Source organism: Triticum urartu, chromosome 4 (assembly GCF_003073215.2).
Source record: "Triticum urartu cultivar G1812 chromosome 4, Tu2.1, whole genome shotgun sequence".
Lineage (NCBI taxonomy): Eukaryota > Viridiplantae > Streptophyta > Magnoliopsida > Poales > Poaceae > Triticum > Triticum urartu.
In genome coordinates, this window is record NC_053025.1 from 379,808,460 (window position 1) to 379,826,336 (window position 17,877).

A 17,877-nucleotide genomic window follows, 5' to 3' on the forward strand; every position below is an offset into this window, starting at 1 on the left:
TTGTTGGATGTCCATCCAACGGTTGTCGTGCTTCTTCAATCTCTGCTTTTCCTCCTCCAGCCGCTCAAACAAGCGCCGGCGGGACTGCCTGCTCCCTCCTCCTGCGGCCGGCTATGCTGCCGCGCAGGCCTCACCGCCCCATTGTACTCCCATCGCTGTCCTAGCCATCCCTCTACTCACCCACACCTGCTGTTATTCTTCGTGGATGGCAGACGAACCAGTAAACCCTTGTACTCCTCTGCGTGGGAAACAACTGTCGAGTCTTCCGTGGCTCTGTGTCGTTCCATTCCAAGGCCTCGTCGTCGTCCACCGCCCTGGTGCTCTTGGCGCGGCCTAGTCAATGTGGTCAATGAACGACATCCATCGGAAGTGGACTATACGTGGAGAGGCTGACAGCTGGGTCCACGGCCGCAGCAAGGAAGTGCCTCCTTATTACGCGCAAAATAATTATTCCTGTACCTCACAGCGGGGACCCACCGGACGGGCCACCGTATTTCACAAAAAAAAACATTTCCCACTGACTGTTGGGACCCACCAGTTACATCTTCGCACGCAAGGAAGTGCATCCGGGCAAGAAAAACGATTCGCCCCCCTGACTGGGACCCACCAGCTATATCTTCGCACGCAAGGAAGTGCGTCCTTATGACGCACAAAAAAATGAATACCCCCTACTAGCTGGGACCCACCATAGTGGGTGGCTGACTTGTGGGCCTACTAAGTTGACGGGGACAGAGGGCTTTGTCAACTTAATCAATATGAATGATTCTAGCTCCAGTGACCATCCGATGTCCATCCAATGGCCATAGTGGTTCTTCAACCTCCGGTCTCCTTGCTCCAGCCGCCCAAAGCAGCGCTGGTCGTGCCGCCTGCTCCTGCCTCCCGTGGCCGGCTGTGCTGCCGTGGAGGCCTCACCGCCCCCATATTACTCCCACCGCTGGCCAGGCCATCCCTCCACTCACCCACACCCTCTGTTATTCTGCGGTGACGGCAGCCTCACACCGCAGCCGAACCAGTAAACCCTCGTACTCCTCTCCGTGTGAGCATCCACTGCCGCGTCTTCCCCGGCTTCGCATCGTCCCCTTCCTAGGCCTCGCCGTCGTCCACCGCCTTGGTGCTCTCGGCGCGGCGTGGTCAATGTGGTCAACGACCGACTTCCATCGGAATAGTACTGTATGTGGAGAGGCTGACAGGTGGGTCCACGGCCGCGGCTGGGTCCACGGCCACAGCCCAGTTTTTTTGTGATTTGCCAAGTAAGTCGCTTTGTCAGGCCTGTTGGGCTGCAAATCTTTCAAGACGAGGAGAGCTTCATTCGGCTGGCCGAGAAAATGGCCTATCAGTAATGAGAAATGGGCTATACATTTTTAAAACACATCAAACCGGCAATTAGTTTCAAATTTCTTTTTTTTCATTTCGAGATTTTAAATTGCATTGATTTTTATGCGTGGACAATTTGTTGGATTTTATATTGATACACATTTATTTTTAAAATCAGTTTGAATGTGACTCGAAATTTCGGGATTAAAAACAGTTTGGACCGCACCGAAATATGCAAAATTTCGTATAATTTTTTAACCGTGGCCACAATATGGGCTGTAATGCTAACAAAAAGAATATGTGCTCCAAAAAAACCTTAAGAATTAGCAAATGGGTTGTAAATTATTAGAAATAATGGCAGATGGGTTGTATGCTGTTTTCCACAGATTTGAGGCTTTCCAAAAAAAGGTTGACGCACAAGCAGTGACTGTTGGATTTCCATCCAACGGCCGTCGTGCTTCTTCAATTTCTGCTCTTCCTGCTCCAGCCGCTCAAACAAGCGCCGGCGGGACTGCCTGCTCCCTCCTCCCTGCGGTCGGCTGTGCTGTCGCGCATGCCTCACCGCCCCACCGTACTCCCATCGCTGGCTAGCCATCCCTCTACTCACCCACACCTGTTGTTATTCTCCGGCGACGGCAAACGAACCAGTAAACCCTCGTGCAGTCGTACTCCCCTCCGTGTGGGAAACAACTGTCGAGTCTTCCCTGCCTCCGTGTCATTCCCTTCCTATGCCTCGTCGTCATCCACCGCCCTGGTGCTCTCGGCGCGGCCTGGTCAACATGGTCAATGCCTGACATGCATCTGAAGTGGACTGTATGTGGAGAGGCTGACAGCTGGGTGTACGACCGCACGCAAGGAAATGCCTCCTTATTACGCGCAAAATAATGATTCCTCCACCTAACATCTGGGACCCATCGGAAGAGCCTCTGTATTTCACGAAAAAAACATTACCGCCGCTGACAGCTTGGACCCACCAGCTATATCTTCGCATGCAAGGAAGTGCCTCCTTATTACGCACAAAAAAAATGAATACTCCCCCTGCTAGCTGGGATCCAGTATAGTGGCAGGCTGACTTGTGGGCCTACTAAGTTGACGGGGACGGAGGGCTTTGTCAACTTAGTCAATATGCATGACTCTAGCTCCAGTGACCGTACGATGTCCGTCCAACGTCCGTAGTGCTTCTTCAACCTCTGGTCTTCTTGCTCCAGCCGCCCAAACCAGCGTCGGTCGTGCCTCGTGCTCCTGCCTCCCATGGCCGGTTGTGATGCAGCGGAGGCCTCACCGCCCCTACTACTCCCACCACTGGCTAGGACATCCCTCTACTCACCCACACCCCATGTTATTCTGCGGCGATGGCAGCCTCATACCGCAGCGAACCAGTGAGCCCTCATACTCCTCTACGCGTGGGCATCCACTGTCGCGTCTTCCCTCGCTCCGCGTCGTCCCCTTCCTAGGCCTTGCCGTCGTCCACCGCCTTGGTGCTCTCAGCGCGGCGTGGTCAATGTGGTCAACGACCGACTTCCATCGAAAGAGTATTGTACGTGGAGAGGCTGACAGCTGGGTCCACGGCAGCCGCAAGGAAGTGCCTCCTTATTACGCGCAAAATAATTATTCCTGTACCTCACAGCGGGGACCCACCGGACGGGCCACCGTATTTCACAAAAAAAAACATTTCCCACTGACTGTTGGGACCCACCAGTTACATCTTCGCACGCAAGGAAGTGCATCCGGGCAAGAAAAACGATTCGCCCCCCTGACTGGGACCCACCAGCTATATCTTCGCACGCAAGGAAGTGTCTGACAGTCGGGACCCACCTGGTCGAAGCGTACGTAGCGTTGTCATTCTGGTCACGAACGTGTACGTACATACTGGTCGATGTAGAGCACGCACGTGTCGTAGTTGAGGCGCGCATGTAGCATGTACACGTACATACAACATCCAGTGTGCAAGAAAGAAAATACAGCCACGTACGTACATACGGGCAGGGTATCGAACGCCTACTCGTGCATACGTACGGCCATGGCTCGTGTACATGGTTGGGTCAGAACGGAGAAACTGTGTCATCGTCGTGTTCATGGGGAGGCAACGGAACGCGTGGGAGCCAACCGGCTTGGACGGAACAGCCAATGGAAACAAGGCCTGGCGTACCGCAGAATGGAGGAAACGGCCTTGTGTTCGACCGGCCACGTTCGAAACGGGATCCTGTTCATCGGGAGGGGTCTAGCGTACCGCAAAATGGAGGAAACGGACCTCCTACGGTCGAAACGGGGGTCCTGTTGATCGAGAGGGGTGTGGTATACCGCAAAACGGAGGAAACGGACTTGTGTTGGAGCGCTACGGTCGAAACAGAGGTCCCGTTCATCGGGAGGGGTGTGGCGTATCGCAAAACAGAGGAAACGGACTTGTGTTGGAGCGCTACGGTCAAAACGGGGGTCCTGTTCATCAGGAGGGGTGTGCCATACCGCAAAACGGGACTCCACGGGATACTGTTTATCTCCACCATCGACCCCCCTCCAGCCTCCACAGGCTACTGTTCATCCACCGTCGACCTCCTCCAGCCTCCACCTGCGACTGTTCATCCACGGGCTCCTGTTCATCCAGCCTCCACCGCACGCTACTCCACCGGCTACTGTTCAACCAGCCCTCTCCACGGGCTCCTGTTCAACCACCCCTCCACGGGCTACTGTTCATCCAGCCCTCCACCGTCTACTGTTCATCCAACCCTCCACGGGGTGGTCCTGTTCATCCTTCCCTCCACGGGGTCCTATTCATCCAGCCCCAACCGGCTCGATCGGTCGGGGTCCTGTTCATCCAGAGGCAACACCACGGTGTCCTGTTCATCCACCCCCACCGGGAACTGTTCATCCAAACCCCCCCAGCAACGCTCATTGTTCATCCAGAGGCAGCATCGATCTACTTCAGTTAGTAGCAGTAGCGAAGGAATCGCTCGATCGGGCTTAATTAACAGCCATCGATCGATCACTCGGGTTCAGTACCGCGTAGCCTGCAGTGTAATCGCTCGGGTTCAGTTAGAGCCCAACGTCTCGCTCGGATTCAGTTAGAGCCCAACGCCTCGCACCCATGCACGTGCATGTACGAGAGAAACGCGCATCGCTCGGCCCCGACCACCCACCGTAACCGGGAACACCCCGATATTTTCCTCGCCCTCGCTTCTACTATAGTTTTTTCCATCATGGAGGGCCCAAAGAATGTCATACAATTGCGTCTCCGGCCCGCCCAGGACGAAAAGCCCATTTTATGTCATGATTTTTTGTTATAGTAGTAGGACCCCACCACATCTATGATGATACCGTGTTTTGTCACAATTATTGTCATAGAAGTGTCATAAGTATGACAGAAAAAAATTCATTCGACCCAAAATGTCACGGATGTGTCTTTTTTTGTAGTGCAGGGGCAGAAAATGATTTTGCCTCAGGACATCGTCGCCTACCGGAACAACGTAGCTACAGCACAGGCGGAGCCTCAGCAGTGGGATCCTCAGGTGCCAGCTCCTCAGCATTTCAACATAGGACCCCATGGTTTCTTCGACTGGGCCTAGACCAACTTAGGCCAAAAGCCTACGCTTGGGGGAGTACGTATTTCCATCGACATTACATTCATGTTCACACATTTCATTCTAGTTGTCGGTGTTCACACTTTTTCATTATTTTATCCATGCTAAATTTAATTTCTCGCTTTCTTCTTCTCTGTTTGAAAAACTTTAAGAAAATCCAAAAAAAATATTTCCTGCTTCTTTTTTGTTTTTCTTCCTAGTTTAAATTGTTGTGGCACTAAAAAGAAAAACCCAAAAAGATTCCCTTGTTCTTCTTTTACTAGTTGGGAGCTTTCCCGTGTAAATAGTTTTTCTCGTTTTTGCTTTTCCCTTTTTATTTTCTTTCTTTTAGAAAACCAAAAACTCCAAAAATATTTCAGTGTGTTTCTCTGAATTTCTTTTCTCTTTTTATTTGAGTCATACCGAGGAGAAGACCACGATGAAAATGTAGAGTGGCTCTTATATGCATTATTGTTGATCTAACAAAGAGCCTATTTTACCTTTTCTTCTCCGTTTTAATAAAATGTTTGCAGATTCCAGCTTAGTCCAAAGCACTCTTGCACTATTATTATTTTCATATCATTCGGTCATGCAAGTGAAAGGCAATAATGACGATATCTAATGAACTGGCTGTGGCAGAGAGAAACGGGTATGAACTAGACTTGTTCTGTTTTGTAAATATGTTTAACCTAGTATCCATGATTCAACCTATTATGATCAAACATGTTTGCAATGACAATTAGAGATTATAGTTTCTCATGCCATGCATAAGTAGCTAGGAGTGGATAATGATTTATCTTGGATTTCAACATTGCGTTAAAATGATTGTGATGTAGTATGATGATATGGTATCCTCCTCTGAATGTTCGAGTGGCTTGACTTGGCACATGTTCATGCATGAAGTTGAATCAAAACCAACATAGCATCTATGATATTTATGTTCATGGTGTTCATATCCTACTCATCCTAGTATCCAATGTTACTTATGCATAATGCATGTTCATGACCGTTGTTCCTCTCTAGCTGGCCTCTTCTCAACCTATTTGCTAGCCTTCGCCTGCACCAAGCGGGAATTCGGCTTGTGCATCAAAAACCTTGAACCCAGGTTATTCCAGATGAGTCCACCATACCTACCTATATGCGGTATTATCCGACCGTCCTAAGTAAATTTGCATGTGCCACCTCTAAAAAATTCAAATAAATATCATTTACGTGTGCTTGGATTGTTCATAGAACGACAGGACGTAGTCGGTATCTTCCATGCTAAGTGGATTAATCTCAAGATGAGTGTTTATTCACTCATCATTGCGTGAGAAAGGGGCGGTAATAGGGATTCCCAGTCCCAACCTGCAAACAGAAAAGAGCTTACAAATAATCAAACAAAAACTCCTATGGAGTCATAACCTTTACTTTATCACTTGGGAACCGTCACTAATGTGTTTAGCATGGAAGATATTGATAACTAATGGTCGCGAAGTAAACAAGAAGGGTGCACCTCTCAAAATTTCATTTACCTCTATTTTAAAAACTTGAGCTCTAGCACCTCTGCAAATCACTGCTTCCCTCTGCGAAGGGACTATCTATTTACTTTCATGTTCTGTCATCACCTTCTCAAATAAGCGCCAGAACCTGAGAGTACTGTTGTCATGCTAATGCATTATGTGTAGCTAATGTTGGGTGTATCATGACTGGATCTTTTCTACATGAATTAGAATGTTTAGTCGCTGCTTGAACTTTGGAGGTGCTCTGCATTTATGTTTTGCGGTCTCAGAAAGGGCTAGCGAGATACCACTATTGTCATATTATATCATGGTTGTTTTCATAACATGTTGTTGTTTGAGATATCTTATTATTGGTCACTAGTTAATTATGTCATTGATATGGGTTAACATAATTTTTAAGATTTATTGTCGACATGGTTAGTTATAATCTTGGTTGAAAATCTAGGTGATGTTTAAGCTTATTTATGCAAACAAGAGCAAAAGAGTTCGTAAAAGTTTTTCTTTTTCACTTTCGGTTTATCAACTGAATTGCTTGAGGAGAAGCAAAGGTTTAAGCTTGGGGGACTTGATACGTCTCTATCATATCTACATTTCCTAACGCTTTTCCTCTTATTTTTTACTCTAATTTGCATGATTTGAATGAAACTAACCCGGACTCACGTTGTTTTCAGCAGAACTACCGTGGTGTTGTTTTTTGTGCACAAATAAAAGTTCTCGGATTGGAACAAAACTTTGCAAGGAATTTTTATACAATAAAAGAGAATTTCTGGAGCCAAGAACCACCGAAGGGGGGCACCTGGGTGGGCACAACCCACCAGGGCATGCCTGCCCCCCAGGCACGCCCAGGTGGGTGTCCCCACCTGGTGGCCCCGCAAACCCTGAAACCGACACTATAAAATCCTATTTTTCCAGAAAAAAATCAAGGAGGAGGAATTATCGAGTTTCACGATATGGAGCCGCTGTCACCTCCTGTTCTTCATCGGGAGGCCAGATCTGGAGTCCATTTGGGGCTCCGGAGAGGGAGATCTTCGATCTTCATCATCACCAACACTCCTCCATCGCCAATTCCATGATGCTCTCCACCGAGAGTGAGTAATTCCTTCGTAGGCTCGCTAGTCGGTGAGGAGTTGGATGAGATTCATCATGTAATTAAGTTAGTTTTGTTAGTGCTTGATCCCTAGTATCCACTATGTTCTGAAATTGATGTTGCTATGACTTTACTATGCTTAATGCTTGTCACTTTGAGCCCGGGTGCCATGAATTCAGATCTGAACCATTTATGTTATCATCGTTATATCTTTGTTCTAGATCTGATCTTGCAAGTTATAGTCACCTACTACGTGTTCTGATCCGGCAACCCCGGAGTGACAATAGTCGGGACACATCCTGATAACCCACAAGTATAGGGGATCGCAACAGTTTTCGAGGGTAGAGTATTCAACCCAAATTTATAGATTCGACACAAGGGGAGCCAAAGAATATTTGAAGGTATTAGCAGCTGAGTTATCAATTCAACCACACCTGGAGATTAATTATCTGCAGCAAAGTGATCAGTAGCAAAGTAGTTTGATAGTTTTGATAGTAGTGATAGTAGCAATAGTAATAGTAATAGTAACAGTGATAGCGGTAATTTTATAGCAAGCGTAACAGTGATGATAGCAGTGGTAACTTAGCAGAAACAATATAAGATAAATTCGTAGGCATTGGATCGGTGACTTATTGGATGATATTCATCATGTGACAGTTATAACCTAGGGCTATTAGGTACTAGCTCTAGTTCATCGATATAATGTAGGCATGTATTCCGTAAATAGTCATACGTGCTTTATTAAAAGAACTTGCATGACACCTTTTGTCCTACCCTCCCGTGGCATCCGGGTCCATATTGGAAACTAAGGGATATTAAGGCCTCCTTTTAATAGAGAACCGAAACAAAGCATTAACACATAGTGAATACATGAACTCCTCAAACTACGGTAATCACCGGAAGAAGTCCCGGTTATTGTCACTCCGGGGTTACCGGATCATAATACGTAGTAGGTGACTATAACTTGTAAGATTGGATCTAGAACATGGATATAATGATGATAACATAAACGGTTCAGATCTGAAATCATGGCACCCGGGCCCAAAGTGACAAGCATTAAGCATGGCAAAGTCATAGCAACATCAATCTCAGAACATAGTGGATACTAGGGATCAAGCTCTAACAAAACTAATCGATTACATGATGAATCTCATCCAACTCCTCACTGACCAGCAAGTCTACGAAGGAATTACTCACTCCCGGTGGGGAGCATCATGGAATTGGCGATGGAGAAGGGTTGGTGATGACGAAGAACGAAGATCCCCCTCTCTGGAGCCCCAAACGGACTCCAGATCTGCCCTCCCGAGGAAGAACAGGGCTTGGCGGCAGCTCCGTCTCGTGGATCGCGATAATTCTTTTTCCCTGATTTTTTCTCCAAAAATAGGGTTTTATAGCATTGGAATCAGGGTCTGCGGGGCCACCGGGTGGGGACAACCTACCTGGGCGCGCTAGGAGAGGGGGCGCGCCCTGGTGGGTTGTGCCCACCCAGGTGCCCCTCTCTGGCAGGTCTTGGCTCCAGAAATTCTTATTATTGATATGAAAATCCTCGCAAAGTTTCGTTCCATTCCGAGAACTTTTATTTCTGCACAAAAACAACACCATGGTAGTTCTGCTGAAAATAGCATCAGTCCGGGGTTAGTTTCATTCAAATCATGCAAATTTGAGTCCAAAACAAGAGGAAAAGCATTAGGAAAAGTATATACGTTGGAGACGTATCACTTCCCGTTGATGATCGTAGTTTCAGGATTTCATGTATTCACCACGTGTTAATGCTTTGTTCCGGTTATCTATTAAAAGGAGGCCTTAATATCCCTTAGTTTCCAATAGGACCCGCTGTCATAGCAGGGTAGGACAAAAGATGTCATACAAGTACTTTCCATAAGCACGTTTGACTACTTACGGAATACATACCTACATTATATTTATGATCTGGAGCTAGTGCCGCATCGCCCTAGGTTATGACTGTTATATGACGAATTTCATCCAAGAAATGAATGATCCAATGCCTACGATTTTCCTACATATTGATCTTGCTAAACTTCTGTTGTTACTATTGTCACTGCTACAAAACTATTGCTATCACTGTTACCATTACTGTTGTTGCTACTATTGCTATCAAATCTGTCATATTACTGTGATACTGATCACTTTGCTGCAGATAATTAATCTCTAGGTGTGGTTGAATTGACAACTCAACTACTAATACTTGCAAATATTCTTCGGCTATCCTTGTGTTGAATCTATAAATTTGGGGTGAATACTCTACCCTCGAAAACTGTTGCGATCCCCTATACTTGTGGGTTATCACCGGCCCTCTCGTCTAATCCTAAATCGCAGCCGCACGCTCCTCTCCCTCTTCTCCATTGCAAAACCACCTCCTCTCCTCTCCATAATCTCCATTCCAAAACCACAGTCTCGCCTCTCCCTCTTGTCCATTGCAAAACCACCCCTCTCCTCTCCATCTTCTCCATTGCAAAACCACTGTATCGCATCTCCTCTTATCCATTCCAAGACCACCATCTCTCCTCCCATCTTCCAAAGCTAGCACCGAACCTCTCAGAAGGACATCTATGGAGAGGATGCAGCAGCGAATCGGGCAGATCGCCGGCGGCGACCAGATGAAGTTAGCAAAGTTGAAGGATATCCTTACTTGGTTTGATGCTACTTCTTGAGCCTGTGTTGGTTTTTCCCTTGAAGAGGAAAGGGTCATGCAGCAAAGTAGAGATAAGTATTTCCATGAGTTTGAGAACCAAGGTATCAATCCAGTAGGAGACAACGCATAAATCATTGAATACCTACACAACCAATCGAACAACTTGCACCCAACGTGATAAAGGGGTTGTCAATCCCTTCACGGTTACTTGCAAAAGTGAGATCTGATAGAGATAGATAAACTATAAAGTAAATATTTTTGGCACTTTTGGTTTATAGATCGAAAAGTAAAATATTGCAAAATAGTAGATCAGAAACTAATATGATGGAAAATAGTAGATCGAAAACTTATATGATGGAAACTAAACCCGGGGGCCATAGGTTTCACTAGAGGCTTCTCTCAAGATAGTAAATAATATGATGGGTGAACAAATTACTATCGAGCAATTGATAGAAAAGCGCAAAGTTATGACGATATCTGAGGCAATGATCATGAATATAGGCATCATGTCCGTGTCAAGTAGACCGAAACGGTTATGCATCTACTACTATTACTCCACACATCGACCGCTATCCAGCATGCATCTAGACTATTAAGTTCATAAAGAATGGAGTAACACATTAAGTAAGATGGCATGATGTAGATGAATTAACTCGAGCAATATGATGAGAACCCCATCTTTTTATCCTCGGTGGAAACAATACAATACGTGCCTTGCTGCCCCTACTGTCACTGGGAAAGGACACCGCAAGATTGAACCCGGAGCTAAGCACTTCTCCCATTGCAAGAAAAACCAATGTAGTTGGCCAAACCAAACCGATAGTTCGAAGAGAATTACATAGATATCAAATCATGCATAAAAGAATTCAGAGAAGATTCAAATAATATTCATAGATAAGCTGATCATAAATTCAATTCATCGGATCTCGGAAACACACCGCAAAAAAGTATTACATCGAATAGATCTCTACTACCTCGTGAGCATGCGTTGGTTTTCCCTTGAAGAGGAAAGGGTGATGCAGCAAAGCAGCGTAAGTATTTCCCTCAGTTTTTGAGAACCAAGGTATCAATCCAGTAGGAGACCACGCGCGAGTCACCTCGTAACTACACAAACAAATAAGAACCTCGCAACCAATGCGATAAAGGGGTTGTTAATCCCTTCACGGCCTTTGCAGGAGTGAGATATGATAGATATAATAATAATAAAATAAATATTTTTGGTATTTTTATGATATAGATTGAAAGTAAAGATTGCAAAATAAAATAGATTGGAAACTTGTATGATGGAGAATAGATCCGGGGGCCATAGGTTTCACTAGTGGCTTCTCTCAAGAGCATAACTATTCTACGGTGGGTGAACAAATTACTGTTGAGCAATTGACAGAATTGAGCATAGTTATGAGAATATCTAGGTATGATCATGTAGATTTGTTTTCTTCAGAAGTTGCCCGTATTACAAACGTTTTACAGTATAGTGTTTGAAATTCATACAGAAAGTAATGATCAAAATAGTATGGAAAAACATAGAAGGCTCAAGCTGACTTGGTAATTAAAGTGGAAATCCTAGAAGGGGTATATCTGTCCCTAATATTAGTTGTGGAAATTGTTTTCCTCGAAAGCTGTCCCGCTTACAAATGTTCGACAATCTAGTGTTTGAATATTCTTACAAAAATTAATGATCAAAATAGTACATACAGGGCTCATGCTGACCTGGTAGGTTGAAATTTTTAGAAAGTGTACGCCTATCTTTGATAACTAATTTGTTGTGGAAATTGTTTCCAAATTTGTTTTAATCAAAAGTTGCCCGCCTTACAGTTGGACAATCTACTGTTTGGATTTTCGTACAAATTAATGATAAAAAATAGTATTGAAAATGGTAAAGTGAAAGTTTCGTGTTGATTATGGGTTTGTCATAGCATTGAAACTGATCAAAGATCAGCTCATGCTCGAAACGCATCCAGAGAAAGGCCAGCGTCATGATGAAGCTTGGCCTGGGATGAATTTGCCTCAATATGCTCTTGCACACTACGACAAACTTGTACCCCGTTACGTAGTATGTGCCCCTGTAGAGGAGCCAACACATATATACTTCTATGCCACAACTTCTATTCATGCATATACATGTACTGCTGTGCTGGTAAATTCCTATTTTGTGCGTTATAAAACATAATGCATGTAAAAACAATCTTGACTTATCAGGCCTATTAAACAGGACGGAGGAAACTGATTCAAACCTGAATTGAACGTCTCCAATGAACTCTTTTTTCAATCTCATGTTAACTGCTAGTTGCGTATTGCCTGTATATTGTACAAATATATGTCCCAACAACCGCTTTACGGACCATGTCATAGTCCCTACGCTGCTATTATCTTCTGGATCCACCTCTTGCTGAAAGTAAATGTGCTTTCACCATTTACCACTGGAAACCAAGATCGTTTTACTTCACTACTTTCTCCCTTCCATGTACATCATATTCTTCATATCTTACGTCAATATGATTCTTTATGCGCTTCCATCTGAACAGTCATCGGCCACAACAGCAACTTCCGATGCAGGTGATCCTAATATGCACATGTTAAAACCATCAGAGATGGAAACACATTAAACGATATCATCAAGATATCAATCAACCAACACGTGCATATTTAGAATCATCATGGACGGGAACGCATCAAACATTAGCATCGAACTACGAAAAATCCAACACATTCAGATTTTAGAACCGTCATGGATGGAAACAGATCAAACAATAGCATCAAACTATCAATTAACCAACACGTTCAGAACCACCTTCTGTTGGCTAAATTATCAACCAATCTAATCATTCGCCAAATTTTTCCTTAATTCAGGAAAAGTAATAATCGATTAAAAGCCCAAGAATCCTATCTCAGTGTATGTACTACTACATGGTCTCTACCTCTCCCCATGAGAAAGATCATTAACCTGAAGAATTCTCGATCAGTCTACTCCACGACACACAATCTCTTGTCCACTGAAGATCGTATGTGAAAAGATTCCGATCGAGTTGAATCCTTGGAGAGCACAACAATATTAGACGGCATGATAGAAATATTTAGGTCCACATCAACGGAAGGCGACCAATTCAAGTATAGACCGTCATGAGAAAATATTCAAAAAATGTGAGAAGAGCTTCGTGAGCATAGTGGATCTGTCAACTCACCTCCTTGGTTCAGATTAAGTTTGAGAGCATCGGAATCCATGCCCGACTTGTTTGCTTCACTTTGTTGGAGATCAATGGATTTCTTCCAGGGAACAGAGAGAGAGGCAGCGGAGATTCCATAGAGAACGATTGCTTCATGTTGAAGATTTTTTTCACAGGAAAAGAAAGAGATAAATTAACATGGAGCTCGCCAAGCTGCTCAAGCGCCTAATTTGACCAGCGCCGCTACTCTGACCCTGACCACTCGATGCTCATTTTATCCATATAGTGTGTGATGTGATCATGTAAGTCATCATGATCCAATCAGGCAATTTAGTTTTATCCTAAGCTGCTCTGCTCGTCCGACACTTACCTGGGACAGATGAGAAACAAAATAACTTCTTTTAATTCGTATGCAGCAAAGTAATCAATGATGGAACCTCCATCGCTGATTTTAGCAACAATTTTGTGTGATGTCTAAAAGTCAAAATAATAAGGTGTGTCCAGAGACTACAGAAGCAAGAACAGTACATGTCAAAAAAGCATCCACATGTCTACAGTAACAGCCAACAGCCTACATATCAGTATAAACCTTTTATTGGGTTAGATTTTAAGTAGATCTAGCTACTTCTTTCCAGGCAATAGGTTGTGTCATGCAATCAGTAATATTGAAGTAAGGTCGGTGGTAAACTGGTAATGACCCCTTGCTTGATCGATGCAAAATCTGCTATTCACACTATCAAGTATAAGGCTGAAATTGAGCCCGTTGACACCATTGCTGAGAAGATTAAAATATGGAAAATATCATCAAAACCCGCTCAAAAAATCCGGGGCTATAGTTCGTGCAGCAACCATATAAAGATCTGATGGAAACATAATAGGATAGTAAATCCTTCAAAACCAATGTTTACTTAATCTGACAAAGAACTCATGAGCAAGGCGGGGAAGAGAAAAAGGCAGGGAGAAGCACGTACTTGGTGGGAGGCCATGTAGAAAATTGTAGATGTGAGAGATATGTATGCGTACAGTTGATGCAAGCAAACAGCCTCCTAGGAAGGAGAGGCGACAGTAGACACACGGGACAGTAGGTGGCTGTGAATCCCAGCAGAAATTTGAGAAGCTCATCGATTCCTTCTGGTAATCTGGGCATCCACTTCATTGTCGCGCTTCCCCTTGCTGGCCGTTGCCTTCTCAACCGCGGCCACCGGACTAGACGCCTGCTCCTTCTTCGCCGGTGTGGGATTGGGCTTGCTGAGTGTGGCCTTCCCCACCCCCCATAATTGGACTGCTCTTGGTCCGGCAGCGATGGAGGTCACTGCTAGCTGCGGACGTGTGGTGCATGGATGGGAGAAGATTGAGGAGAGTTAGGTCAAGTATTGTTTACCCAGATCGGGATCAATGGGGACGCGGTGACTGGGTGCTTGTTTTAGATTACGGGCAGAGGTGTGGCTCATGGGTCGTGCGCGTTGCAGAGGAAAAGTTATTTTTACATCACGTTGTAGAGGAAAAGTTAATCTGACAGCCTATTATAGCCAACATATTAATCGGATGGATGATTTTTTTTAAATATGAGGGTGAAGCAAGACGTGGAGGTTGGGTCAGACTTGGTCTTTGTTACGTGTAGATTGGATCTGTTTTTTACCACAAAAGTAACGTAGATCGTAGGGTCAAGGTAGACTAATTAGATAGATCAACGCTTAATATATTTTTAATGATGTGGATTTACGTGGAGGCTCGTATGATGCATCCAATTAGTAAATATAAGATATATAGGTACGATCATGTATATAGGCATCACGTTCGTGACAAGTAGACCGACTCCTGCTTGCATCTACTACTATTACTCCATACATCGACCGCTATCCAGCAATGCATCTAGAGTATTAAGTTCATAAGAACGGAGTAACGCTTTAAGCAAGATGACATGATGTAGAGGGATAAACTCATGCAATATGATATAAACCCCATCTTTTTATCCTCGATGACAACAATACAATACGTGTCGTTTCCCTTTCTATCACTGGGATCGAGCACCGCAAAATTGAACCCAAAGCTAAGCACTTCTCCCATTGCAAGAAAGATCAATCTAGTAGGCCAAACCAAACTGAAAATTCGAAGAGACTTGCAAAGATAACCAATCATACATAAAAGAATTCAGAGAAGATTCAAATATTGTTCATAGATAATCTTGATCATAAATCCACAATTCATCGGATCTCGACAAACACACCGCAAAAGAAGATTACATCGAATAGATCTCCAAGAGAATCGAGGAGAACTTTGTATTGAGATCCAAAGAGAGAGAAGAAGCCATCTAGCTAATAACTATGGACCCGAAGGTCTGAGGTAAACTACCCACACATCATCGGAGGGGCCATGGAGTTGATGTAGAGGCCCTCCGTGATCAATGCCCCCTTCGGCAGAGCGCCGGAAAAGGCCCCAAGATGGGATCTCACGGGTACAGAAGGTTGCGGCGGTGGAATTAGGTTTTCGTGGTTCCCTCTGATGTTTCCAGGGTACGTAGGTATATATAGGAGGAAGAAGTAGGTCGGTGGAGCCACGAGTGGTCCACGAGGGTGGAGGGTGCGCCCAGGGGGTAGGCACGCCCTTGCCTCGTGGCCTCCTCGTTGATTGCTTGAATTCCACTCCAAGTACTCTGGATCACGTTTGTTCCAAAAATCACGCAGCCGAAGGTCTCATTCCGTTTGGACTCCGTTTGATATTCTTTTTCTGCGAAACACTGAAATAGGAAATATAGCAATTTGGGCTGGGCCTCCAGTTAATAGGTTAGTTCCAAAAATAATATAAAAGTGTATAAATAAGCCCATTAAACATCCAAAACAGAATATATAATTGCATGGAGCAATCAAAAATTATAGATACATTGGAGACATATCAATCTCCAAGAACATCGAGGAGAACATGGTATTGAGAATCAAAGAGAGAGAATAATACATCTAGCTACTAGCTATGGACCCGTAGGTCTATGGTAAACTACTCACGCTTCATCGGAAGGGCAATAGAGTTGATATAGAAGCCCTTCGTGATCGAATCCCCTCCGGCAGGGTGCCGGAAAAGGTCCCTAGATGGGATCTCACAGGTATAGAAGGTTGCGGCTGTGGAGAAGTCTTCTCGTGGATGCCCCTGGTGGTTTGGGGATATATGGGAATATATAGACGAAAGAATTAGGTCAGGAGGTGCACGAGGGGCCCACAAGGGTGGGGGGCGCCCTACCCCCTCGGCGTGCCCTCCGTCCTTGTGGCCGCCTCGTGGCTCCTCTGACTTCATCTTGAAGTCTCATGGTTGTCTTCTGGTACAAGAAAAATCATCGCAAAGATTTTATTCCGTTTGGACTTCGTTTGGTATTCCTTTTTTGTGAAACTTCAAAACAAGGAAAAAAATCGAAACTGGCACTGGGCTCCAGGTTAATGGGTTAGTCCCAACAATAATATAAAATAGCATATTAATGCATATAAAACATCCAAAACAGATAATATAATAGCATGGAACAATCAAAAATTATAGATACGTTGGAGACGTATCAAGCATCCCCAAGCTTAATTCCTGCTTGTCCTCGAGTACGTAAATGATAAAAACAGAATTTTTGATGTGGAATGCTACCTAACATATTTATCCATGTAATTTTCTTTATTATGGCATGAATGTTCAGATCTGTAAGATTCAAAACAAAAGTTTAATATTGACATAAAAACAATAATACTTCAAGCATAATAACAAGGCAATTATGTCTTCTCAAAATAACATGCCAAAGAAAGCTTATCCCTACAAAATCATATAGTCTGGCTATGCTCCATCTTCATCACACAAAATATTCAAATCATGCACAACCCTAATGACAAGCCAAGAAATTGTTTCATACTTTTTATGTTCTCAAACTTTTTCAACTTTCACGCAATACATGAGCATGAGCCATGGACATAGCACTATGGAATAGAATATGGTGGTTGTGAAGAAGACAAAAAAGGAGATAGTCTCACATCAACTAGGCGTATCAATGAGCTATGGAGATGCCTATCAATAGATATCAATGTGAGTGAGTAGGGATTGCCATGCAACGGATGCACTAGAGCTATAAGTTCATGAAAGCTCAAAAAGAAACTAAGTGTTTGTGCATCCATCTTGCTTGCTCACGAAGACCTAGGGAAATTTGAGGAAGCCCGTCATTGGAATATACATGCCAAGTTCTATAATTAAGAATTCCCACTAGTATATGAAAGTGACAACATAGGAGACTCTCTATCATGAAGATCATGGTGCTACTTTGAAGCACAAGTGTGGTAAAAGGATAGTAACATTGCCACTTCTCTCTTTTTCTCTCATTTTTTTATTTGGGCCATCTCTCATTTTTTTGGCCTCTTCTTTTTTTTCGTCCGGAGTCTCATCCCAATGATGACCCACAAGTGTAGGGGATCTATCGTAGCCTTTTCGATAATTAAGAGTGTCGAACCCAATGAGGAGCAGAAGGAAATGATAAGCAGTTTTCAGTAAGGTATTCTCTGCAAGCACTCAAATTATCGGTAACAGATAGTTTTGTGATAAGGTAATTTGTAACGAGTAGCAAGTAATAAAAGTAAATAAGGTGCAG